Below are 12,220 nucleotides of genomic sequence, written 5' to 3'. Positions count from 1 at the left end.
CTGCCCAGGCTCCTGTACCAATTCCAAATGGTCCCAATTCTTTTAAATAACAGCACTATCAAAACAATAAATAGCTGGCGCAGGAATTTTATTTGGAATCGTAAGAAACCACGACTGAAATTGCTAAAACTGCAATCACCAGCAGACCAAGGAGGTTTGGCAGTCCCTAATGTCAGGCTGTATCAGCTTGCTTCTCAATTTCGATATTTGGTTGATTGGATACGAAATGATCCGGATTCTGTGTGGCTGGATATTGGATCTTTCAATTTGGGAAAACCACTAACACTAACCAGTCTCCCATTTTTCTGAGATCGGAAAGCATTGAAGATTCCAGATGACAACATAATTATTGGATGCACACTCAAAGTTTGGGATCTGATTCAATTCAATTCAATTCAATTCAGTTCAATTCAATTCAATTCAATTTTATTTATATAGCGTCAATTACAGTCAAATCGTCTCAAGACGCTTTACAGAACCCAAATGCCTGACCCCCAGAGCAAGCCCAAAGGAGACAGTGGCAGGAAAACACCCTTTTAACAGGGAAGAAACCTCGAGCAGAACCCGGCTCTATATAGGGGGGACCCATCTGCCTGCTGGCCGGGGGGGTTGAGAGGGACAGAAGAGGGCAAGGGGGAGGGATGGGAGAAGAGGGAGGGGTGGGAAAGCACAGAAATGGTGAGGAAATGGGGAAAAAGAGCAAGTTCCATATCACCAATCACTCCAATACAAAGAAATACAGACTTCCCTCCAGGTATGGAAGAGGCTGGCTTTTCTCTGTGGGAAGATGCAGGTATTAAAGTGTTGAAAGATCTGTTTGAAGGCGATAAAATGTTGTCATTTGATCAACTAAGACGAAAATACGAACTACCCCAAACACATTTCTTTAGATTCTTGCAAATTAGAAGCTTTATATACAATCAAACTAAAGCCAACTTTAACATAGAAATGTCACCAGTTGAAGAATTACTTTCGACAATACGCAGCAAGGGGTGCATATTAGGACAATGCTACAAGGCCGTCTACAAATCCAGTAAAGTAAATGTAGCCACCTTGCAAGTGTGGGCCCAAGATCTAGGGGTTGAGATCGATGAAACTACAGTGATAGGTATATGGGAATATTCCAATAAAATATCCGTATGCAATAGAGCGAAAGAATTACAGTTTAGGCTGCTACATCGTCTTCAGATCACTTCTCAGCCTCGACATATGATGGACCCTGAAAAGTCTGTTCTGTGTATCAAATGTAGAGAAGATGTCGGCACTTTTATACATTCAGTATGGTCACGTATACATATTCAGGATTTTGGGTAGAGATTATCACAAAGCTAGATCTGGTATTTGGTAGGACTTTACAATTGGACCCAGTATGCCTTCTCTTAGGAAGGCCTCATCCTCAAATTAACGATATCCACAATCAAAAATTGCTCAGAGTCTTAACCTATGCTGCACGTAAAAGTGTGTTATTGAAATGGATTTCACATAAACCACCAACGGTCTGACTGGCACGAGATTGTATTTGATTTGCTACCTATGGAATATTTGACATATTGGTCCAGGGGGATGATAGGACAATTCTATCATATATGGACTCCCTTCCTCGATTATGCAGGCCCAAGAATATGCACTATTTTATGGAGGGCTCTGCCTAACCCGAGAAAAGATGGCTAGTGGATAAGGGGAACGATGTTGTCGGAATGACTTTACCCACTGTATGCATCTTGTAACAATGTTTAAATAATTGGATATCTTACTTTGCAATGTAAGATTGTGCTGTGCTCTGTGTATACGTTGAAAATGTGCTGTGTTTTTTTTTTTGTTTTGTTTCGGTGGGGGTGTTAATGTAAAATGTACACACTGATTAGGATGTGATGCTTGATTGTTAATAAAAATATTTTTGAAAAAAAAATTAAACATTAAAAGGTGGTAAAACATTTAAAAGAAAAACCTTAAAGATTTAATCTAAAAATTAAACATTGGGAAAGAAAAGGACATTTTTCAAACAAACTGATAAAACATTTGAAAAAGAAAATTAAACATTAAAAAGACAAAACATTTCAAAATCAAATCAGAAATTAGAAAAGAATAAAATGTGAGAAAAGAGCAAAACTAAAGATTTAAGAAGAATCAAACTAAAGACAAAACATTTGAAAAGACACCAGTTAGACTTTAGAAGATCAAATTAAACAGAAGAGACGATAAAACGATGAAAAAGAGCAAAAACAGATAAAGGTCTTAAAGCGTTTTCTAGTCTGAAATGAAAACATCAAGTTGTTTCTTCAAACATTTCCTCTTTCTGTGTTCTTGGTTTGACTGTGGACAGATTTACTAAGAACTCATTTCAGAAAACTGCTTTCCAGATAAAGTCTACTAGTAGTTGAAGGCATCGATCAAACTAATGTTACCTTCTGATCTCCACAAACTTTACTGTTCAGTGAAGAGAATCAAAGTTTGTTCAGGATTTCTAAAGAACCCACAGGTGAAGGTCTGAGAAGAACTCAGATGGATGGTCTAAATGTGAAATCAAGACTCATGGTCACAAGTTTTAAGGCTTCTGTTCACCACAAAGTTCAAACTAACACAGAAGTACTGAGAGACTTTTAGAACTTCAGTCCTCAGACTGTCTGAAGGTTCAAACTAACAGAGATCTACTCAGGAACTTAGAAGATATCAGTCCTTGGACTGTCTGAAGGTTCAAACTAACAGAGATCTACTGTGGAACTTAGAACATTTCAGCCCTCAGACTGTGTGAAAGCTCAGGTCCTGAGGACTGGGGAGGTGTGGAGGCTTTGGAAAGTCTTGGAACTGAGGGTTCAACCCTCCAGCACAAAGGCTGAAGTCCAACCTCCTGAGAAAAACGGTCAAGACGAGACTCAAGTTGAAAAAAAACCTCGAAAACAACAAAAAACAATGATAAATGCACAAAAAAAAGAAGCATTAGCATCTGAGTGAGAAGCTCAGGGGGATAAGAAGAGAGACTACTAAGTGGAAGGTAGCAGGATCAAGACCCACCACTGGCAGCTTTCTTTTTTGTCTTTGACAGGATTTTCAAAAAATTTAAGAAGGGTCTGGTCTTGAACCAACAACCTGTAGCTCCATATGCTAACCCTTAACTCACTGAACTATAGATCAGACAAAAACAAGTAAACTCGTCGTCACTTTGACATCATAGTTTCTGTTCCTAATAAAGTGACCACATGGGTGGAGCCAAGGCGGAGTCTGGGTGGAGAGTAGGAGGGGAGGTGGGTGGCAGCCTCCCCCCTCTGTTTCTTAAATTTCTTACTTTGTCATATTTTAGATATGACAAAAAATATAAAAATATAAAAATAAAGCGTCTTGAGACAGTTTGACCTGTAATTGGTGTTCTATAAATAAAATAGAATTTAAATTGTATGTATCCTGTCATGTTGGAAAACACATTTTCTTTGTCCATTAATCTGTTGATTGTTTTCTCCACTAATTCATTTCTTGTTTTGGTTTATAAAATGTCAAACTCAAATATATTCAGTTTACTGTGATAAAAAACAAAAAGATTTACATTCATGATGCAGGAATCAGACAGTTTTTCACTTTTTATCTTAGTTTAGTCACAAAGATGGTTGATAATGTGTGAATTGTTGCAGCTTGTGAGCCGTAGAAGGTTTTAATGTTTGGGGCTGAGTGTCAGAAAACATTTAGAACCAACATCAACAAAATAAAGATCTGAACATCATTAAAGGGAAATCCAACTTTTACATGACAATGTCTAATTAAAGGACATTTATTTCCAACGTAAATGTGTGATCTTCATCCTCTGGAGCTTCTCTTCACATCGTCTTCCACCTGGACTGGTTTGGTCGGGAGCATGAGCAACAAACATGAAAAACTGCACTTTAACATCAATGAATGACACTGAAGTTTAATCTGTACATAAATGAGACTGAGTCTGGATGTGCTGCTCTGTCATTAACTCCTAAGTTTAGGGAAAGTTCAAACTAAAGAGGACAGTTCAGATCAGACTTGACAATGAGCTGATTCTGAACAAACATCTCAGACTTTCTGAGCTTCAGCACCTCTAGAAGATATTTGAACAACAAGCAGCTCCAGAGATCCAGAAGTTGGAGAGAGTTAGCTTTAGCTGAGCCACAGAACATGTGGGACGCTAACCTAGCAAACATTTAGACTTTTCTCTGTGAATTCTGAGAAATAATTTCCTATTTAATGACAGAGCTACACATCTGAACTCAGTCTCATTAAAACAGACTAATTCAGTGTCATCCATCCAGATTAAAGTGCAGTTACCCAAAATGTTTGTTGATGAGCTCCAACTAAACCTGTCCAGGTAGAAGGCCACTTTGACAAACAGGAAGTGGAAGAGTCCAAGCAGATTAATAGACGGGGGAACCGGACTGTACTAAGTGTGGTCCAGTATAGAGGGGGGGTGTTTGTGGGTTTTTAGGCTGATACTGATTATTAGTGAGACATTTGGAGCAGATATTCATTTGCAGTAAATGAAAGTATTTAAAATCTTGGAGTTAAACTTAGAAGAACACAAACTCTGACAGAAAACTTTGTTGATACGTTTTTGTTTACAGATGTTAAGTTAAAGGAGTTTTATTGGTGACGTAGAACCAATCAAATCACAGCTAGATAAAGGTTCAGAGCCAAAGTAGCAGCATTTTAAAATGGATTTATTCCCTCACTCCTCCTCTGGTGTTTTCTGGATTGTTCTCAGCTTCATGCCTTCGTCCACTCGGCCTCCGTTGACTCGTCCCGCCTGCCGTCTCTGGAGCTGAAGCTGGATTGGATCAGACCAAAGTACCGTCCAATCACGATGCCAGCTGCCTCTCAAAAGGCTCCTTCATCTGGCAGCACTTCTTCTGGGGAGAAGCTGAGCTTCAGCAGAACTTTGCAGTTGTGTTCCAGTGGTTGGTGGATGTGTGGGGAGATAGAGAGGGACCTTTGAACTGTTCAGAAAGGAAAACAGGAACCCATTGGTAGTTTTAGTTTAGGGTGCTACTGTGGTGTGTTTTTGGGTTTAAGAGGTGAACAGGAAGAGGTTTTTCATATTGATGATCTTTTACTTTGTTCCTGGTTGGAATGTCCATCAATGTCAACGTGAAGTTCACTTTTAGTTCCATTGATTTATTTTTATTTTACTAACACCCATTTGCTTTTAACCCCCTCACATGTTCTGTTGTTGTAAACTTACTCTTTCAAATAAATACTTGTCTAACCCTCTGGAAACCAGCGTTTGGACTGTTGTTGTGTTGTCCTCACTGACTTCAGACAGAACAACGTTTTGTGGACCAAAGACTAAACTATGTTTAGAGCGACATGCTATACTATAGGCTTTTTTAATTGACATATTATGATGACTTTTTTTTTGTTTTATTTTTATTTTTTGTTTTTTAGCAACATATAACAATTTGAACAGTTTTAAAAATTACTATACACCACCCTCTGGCTCCGGCCCTCAGACCTCCAGGAAAACCACTGTTGATTTATGTTTTGAGACAGTGAAGGAATGTTCATACTTGAGTTTTTCTAGAGGGTCAGAGCATTACTGAGAACATCTGCATCAGAAGAACAAAGCTCAGAACTGCTGCTGGACCATGAGTCCGTCCAGACAGAACCAGGTGTAGCAGCTAACCCTGGACGACCTGCTGGACAATGAACCTGCTGGACCATGAACCTGCTGGACCATGAACCTGCTGGACAATGAACCTTCTGGACCATGAACCTGCTGGACCATGAACCTCCTGAACCATGAACCTCCTGGACCATGAACCTGCTGGACCATGAACCTGCTGGACCATGAACCTTCTGGACCATGAACCTGCTGGACCATGAACCTCCTGGACCATGAACCTTCTGGACCATGAACCTCCTGGACCATGAACCTGCTGGACCATGAACCTCCTGAACCATGAACCTGCCTGACCATGAACCTGCTGGACCATGAACTTGCTGGACCATGAACCTGCCTGACCATTAACCTTCTGGACCATGAACCTGCTGGACCATGAACCTTCTGGACCATGAACCTCCTGGACCATGAACCTGCTGGACCATGAACCTCCTGGACCATGAACCTTCTGGACCATGAACCTTCTGGACCATGAACCTGCTGGACCATGAACCTTCTGGACCAGAAGGTTCATCACCGACCCGTTTGAGATCTCACCTCCTTGGTCTTCACGCTGATGATGACATCCAACATTGTGCCGAATCCGAATCCGGATATTTATTGTCATTGTCACAAGGACAACGAAATTATGCTCGGAGCATCCATACAGCAGAGTTGATAAGTGCAAAAAAAGACCTCACAGTAATAAATCTCATAAATAGCCCAGTACAAAATAAAACCCCACAATAATAAATACTAAATACCGTAAATAACCCAGTGCAACAAAGACATAACCGTTGGGGAAGAAGGATCACGAGAGGGGAGTGGTGAATAGTGACATTCTGCAACTATGCAAACCAGTTCAGATTTATAATTGGTGGATATGGTTATTGTCCGTGAGAATGGGGGAGCAGAGAGGGGCAGAGTTGAGTAGCCTCACAGCCTGTGGATACAGACTGTTGGCCAGTCTTGCAGTTTTGGCCTGTATGGACCTGTACCTTCTCCCTGAAGGCAGCAGGTGGAAAAGGTGGTGAGCAGGATGGTGCTGGTCCCGCCTGATGTTGCGCACTCTCCTCAAGCAGCGGACGGAGAAGATGGTGCTGATCTCAGGGAGAGTAGTTCCAATAATTCTCCCAGCAGTATTCACCACCCGCTGGAGAGCCTGTTGGTCAGCCTTGGTGCAGCTGGAGAACCACACTAAGAACCCATATGTCAGAACACTGTTGATGGCACAGTTGTAAAAGTTCACCGTCAAAGGTCTGGGGATGCCAGTGCTCCTCAGCTTCCTCAGGTAATAGAGGCGTTGTTGTGCCTTGCCCACCGCTGTGGCAACGTGGTCACTCCAGCACAGGTCCTCAGTCAGTGTTACTCCCAGGAGAACCTGGAGGCTTCTTCCATGAAGTGAAGCTGGAACATCTGGTGACCGAGAGAAGTTCAAGGAGAACATGTAGGTAAAGAACGTGAGAACAATCCTGGTTTCTGCTGAGGACGAGAACTTTTAGAAGTTCAGATGTTCTTTACTAAAGTACTGATCTAGAAAAGAACCACAACAACATCCGCTGACAGTCAGACTTGGAGACTCTGGACCATCAGACAGAACCAGAGGTATGGATCAGGAGCTGCACATCCAGACAAAAAGAACCACATGATCAGATGTTCTTCTGCTGGACTCCTATCAAGCTGGAGGTGGTGAACTCTGTGTCCCAGATCTAAAGCACCAGGATGTTCTCCTGCATCCGGTCTGTCAGAACATTCATCATGGTCTAGTTCTAGCTGGGTTATTTCTGTCATTACTGCTCAGGTTTAATGAGAGTCCATCCTGGACCTGAGGAGAACATCTGACGGATTCTCATGGAACCAAACTGAGTTCTTTGAGGCCTTTCATGGAGTTTATTAGAGAAGAACTTAGATGAACAGTTTGATACACAAACGGTTCCACATCAGAGTCGTGACAGAATGCAGGAAGGAAAAGATGAAGCGTGCGGTGTGGAATGCAGAGCGGCATCATGGGAAACGTAGGAAACCCCACCTGGAGGAGCAGCAGGTCAGGAGACAGCACAGCGACATCACTTCCTGTCTGAACAGTGGCAGGAAGGTGGCAACAGGAAGAGGAAGCTGCTGCCGTGGCCACAGGGCGGGGTCAGAGGTCACATGGGGGGAGGGTGGGCGGGACCTGTCGGCTGTTACTATGGAGACGACAGAGTGACAGAGGAGAGAAAGTTCCAGCTGTTAGTGTTAATATAAACACCACCCTCTGGCTCCGCCTCCTCAGACCTCCAGGACAACCACTGATCCAACAGGAAACACACGAGGTTCCACAGTTCCTGAGCAGAACCTGTAGCAGAACTCTACAGTAGTACAGCAGCAGAACTCTACAGTAGTACAGTAGCAGTATTCTACAGTAGAAGAGTAGCAGTACTCTACAGTAGTACAGTAGCAGTACTCTATAGTAGTACAGTAGTAGAACTCTACAGTAGTACAGCAGCAGTACTCTACAGTAGTACAGTAGTAGAACTCTACAGTAGTACAGCAGCAGTACTCTACAGTAGTACAGTAGCAGTACTCTACAGTAGTACAGTAGTAGAACTCTACAGTAGAAGAGTAGCAGAACTCTACAGTAGAAGAGTAGCAGAACTCTACAGTAGAAGAGTAGCAGTACTCTACAGTAGTACAGTAGTAGAACTCTACAGTAGTACAGTAGCAGTACTCTACAGTAGAAGAGTAGCAGTACTCTACAGTAGTACAGTAGTAGAACTCTACAGTAGTACAGTAGCAGTACTCTATAGTAGTAGAACTCTACAGTAGTACAGTAGCAGAACTCTACAGTAGAAGAGTAGCAGTACTCTACAGTAGTACAGTAGTAGAACTCTACAGTAGTACAGTAGCAGTACTCTACAGTAGAAGAGTAGCAGTACTCTACAGTAGTACAGTAGTAGAACTCTACAGTAGTACAGTAGCAGTACTCTATAGTAGTACAGTAGTAGAACTCTACAGTAGTACAGCAGCAGTACTCTACAGTAGTACAGTAGCAGTACAGTAGTAGAACTCTACAGTAGAAGAGTAGCAGTACTCTACAGTAGTACAGTAGTAGAACTCTACAGTAGTACAGTAGCAGTACTCTATAGTAGTACAGTAGTAGAACTCTACAGTAGTACAGTAGCAGTACTCTACAGTAGAAGAGTAGCAGTACTCTACAGTAGTACAGTAGTAGAACTCTACAGTAGTACAGTAGCAGTACTCTATAGTAGTACAGTAGTAGAACTCTACAGTAGTACAGCAGCAGTACTCTACAGTAGTACAGTAGCAGTACTCTACAGTAGTACAGTAGTAGAACTCTACAGTAGAAGAGTAGCAGAACTCTACAGTAGAAGAGTAGCAGTACTCTACAGTAGTACAGTAGTAGAACTCTACAGTAGTACAGTAGCAGTACTCTACAGTAGAAGAGTAGCAGTACTCTACAGTAGTACAGTAGTAGAACTCTACAGTAGTACAGTAGCAGTACTCTATAGTAGTAGAACTCTACAGTAGTACAGTAGCAGAACTCTACAGTAGAAGAGTAGCAGTACTCTACAGTAGTACAGTAGCAGTACTCTACAGTAGTACAGTAGTAGAACTCTACAGTAGAAGAGTAGCAGTACTCTACAGTAGTACAGTAGTAGAACTCTACAGTAGTACAGTAGCAGTACTCTACAGTAGAAGAGTAGCAGTACTCTACAGTAGTACAGTAGTAGAACTCTACAGTAGTACAGTAGCAGTACTCTATAGTAGTAGAACTCTACAGTAGTACAGTAGCAGAACTCTACAGTAGAAGAGTAGCAGTACTCTACAGTAGTACAGTAGCAGTACTCTACAGTAGTACAGTAGTAGAACTCTACAGTAGAAGAGTAGCAGTACTCTACAGTAGTACAGTAGCAGTACTCTACAGTAGTACAGTAGTAGAACTCTACAGTAGTACAGTAGCAGTACTCTACAGTAGAAGAGTAGCAGTACTCTACAGTAGTACAGTAGCAGTACTCTACAGTAGTACAGTAGTAGAACTCTACAGTAGTACAGTAGCAGTACTCTACAGTAGTACAGTAGCAGTACTCTACAGTAGAAGAGTAGCAGTACTCTACAGTAGTACAGTAGCAGTACTCTACAGTAGAAGAGTAGCAGTACTCTACAGTAGTACAGTAGCAGTACTCTACAGTAGAAGAGTAGCAGTACTCTACAGTAGTACAGTAGCAGTACTCTACAGTAGTACAGTAGTAGAACTCTACAGTAGTACAGTAGTAGAACTCTACAGTAGTACAGTAGCAGTACTCTACAGTAGTACAGTAGCAGTACTCTACAGTAGTACAGCAGCAGAACTCTACAGTAGAAGAGTAGCAGAACTCTACAGTAGTACAGTAGTAGAACTCTACAGTAGTACAGTAGCAGTACTCTATAGTAGTAGAACTCTACAGTAGTACAGTAGTAGAACTCTACAGTAGTACAGTAGCAGTACTCTACAGTAGTACAGCAGCGGTACTCTAGTAAACATTGTCAGTGTTTCTAAGGTGTCACCAGGATAAAAACTGAACTACAGCAGATTCTCTAGTTTTTTTTCACTTTTTATTTAGACTCTTAGAAAGAATGTGGGAAACAGCTGGAACTGTTTAGACTGTTGTCATTAAATCCTCTATAGGAAATTGTTAGCGTAGCTTAACACAGAGACTGAAAGCAGAGGGAAACTGTTAGCATAGCTTAGCACAGAAACTGGAAGCAGATAGAAACTGTTAGCATACCTTAGCACAAAGACTGGAAGCAGAGGGAAAGTGATAGCATAGCTTAGCACAAAGACTGGAAGCAGAGGGAAAGTGTTAGCATAACTTAGCACAGAGACTGGGAGCAGAGGGAAACTGTTAGCATAGCTTAGCACAGAGACTGGGAGCAGAGGGAAATGTTAGCATAGCTTAGCACAAAAACTGGAAGCAGCGGGAAAGTGTTAGTGTATCTTACCACAAAGACCGGAAACGCAGGGAAACTGTTAGCATAGCTTAGCACAAAGACTGGGAGCACAGGGAGACTGTTAGCATACCTTAGCACAAACACTGGAAGCAGAGGGAAACTGTTAGCATAGCTTAGCACAAAGACTGAAAGCAGAAGGAAAGTGATAGCATGGCTTAGCACAAAGACTGGAAGCAGAGGGAAAGTGTTAGCATAGCTTAGCACAGAGACTGGGAGCAGAGGGAAACTGTTAGCATAGCTTAGCACAGAGACTGGGAGCAGAGGGAAAATGTTAGCATAGCTTAGCACAGAGACTGGGAGCAGAGGGAAAGTGTTAGCATAGCTTAGCACAGAGACTGGAAGCAGAGGGAAAGTGCTAGCATAGCTTAGCACAAAGACTGGAAGCAGAGGGAAAGTGCTAGCATAGCTTAGCACAAAGACTGGAAGCAGAGGGAAAGTGTTAGCATAGCTTAGCACAGAGACTGGGAGCAGAGGGAAACTGTTAGCATAGCTTAGCACAGAGACTGGGAGCAGAGGGAAACTGTTAGCATAGCTTAGCACAGAGACTGGGAGCAGAGGGAAATGTTAGCATAGCTTAGCACAAAAACTGGAAGCAGCGGGAAAGTGTTAGTGTATCTTACCACAAAGACCGGAAACGCAGGGAAACTGTTAGCATAGCTTAGCACAAAGACTGGGAGCACAGGGAGACTGTTAGCATACCTTAGCACAAACACTGGAAGCAGAGGGAAACTGTTAGCATAGCTTAGCACAAAGACTGAAAGCAGAAGGAAAGTGATAGCATGGCTTAGCACAAAGACTGGAAGCAGAGGGAAAGTGTTAGCATAGCTTAGCACAGAGACTGGGAGCAGAGGGAAACTGTTAGCATAGCTTAGCACAGAGACTGGGAGCAGAGGGAAAATGTTAGCATAGCTTAGCACAGAGACTGGGAGCAGAGGGAAAGTGTTAGCATAGCTTAGCACAGAGACTGGAAGCAGAGGGAAAGTGCTAGCATAGCTTAGCACAAAGACTGGAAGCAGAGGGAAAGTGATAGCATAGCTTAGCACAAAGACTGGAAGCAGAGGGAAAGTGTTAGCATAGCTTAGCACAGAGACTGGAAGCAGAGGGAAAGTGCTAGCATAGCTTAGCACAAAGACTGGAAGCAGAGAGAAAGTGACTGTGTCTGTGACAGCTCAGAAAAAGCAGCTTCAGAGATTTAGTGTGTCTCAACCTTCAAACATTTACAGATGTTCAACAGATGTTCAGATCTACAACATTTTATCACACACACACACACACACACACACACACACACACACACACACACACACACACACACACACATGTTTGTACTTCTATCTTAGTGAGGACATCCATAAGCGTAATGCATTTCCTAGCCCTATAAAGTACAGTCAATTTCCGCCTGAAATTTCTACTGAAGTTGTACGGAAAGTAAATTGAATGCTGTTCTTGAACTGTTTGGAGTACAGGCATGGTTGCGGTCTCCTTTGAAAGCTGACAACCTGAATTTTCACCCAGTGCAGTCAGAATTACTCTAGGTGCTACTGGCACAGAGTTATTTATGTTGGAACACACTGAATTAGGAGGAATTTTATTCTTGCCTAAAATTTTTCCCTAATAAAACAC

The sequence above is a fragment of the Acanthochromis polyacanthus genome, chromosome 24 (genome assembly GCF_021347895.1).
Source record: "Acanthochromis polyacanthus isolate Apoly-LR-REF ecotype Palm Island chromosome 24, KAUST_Apoly_ChrSc, whole genome shotgun sequence".
NCBI classification, from domain to species: domain Eukaryota; kingdom Metazoa; phylum Chordata; class Actinopteri; family Pomacentridae; genus Acanthochromis; species Acanthochromis polyacanthus.
Note: the sequence above shows the minus strand (reverse complement) of the source record.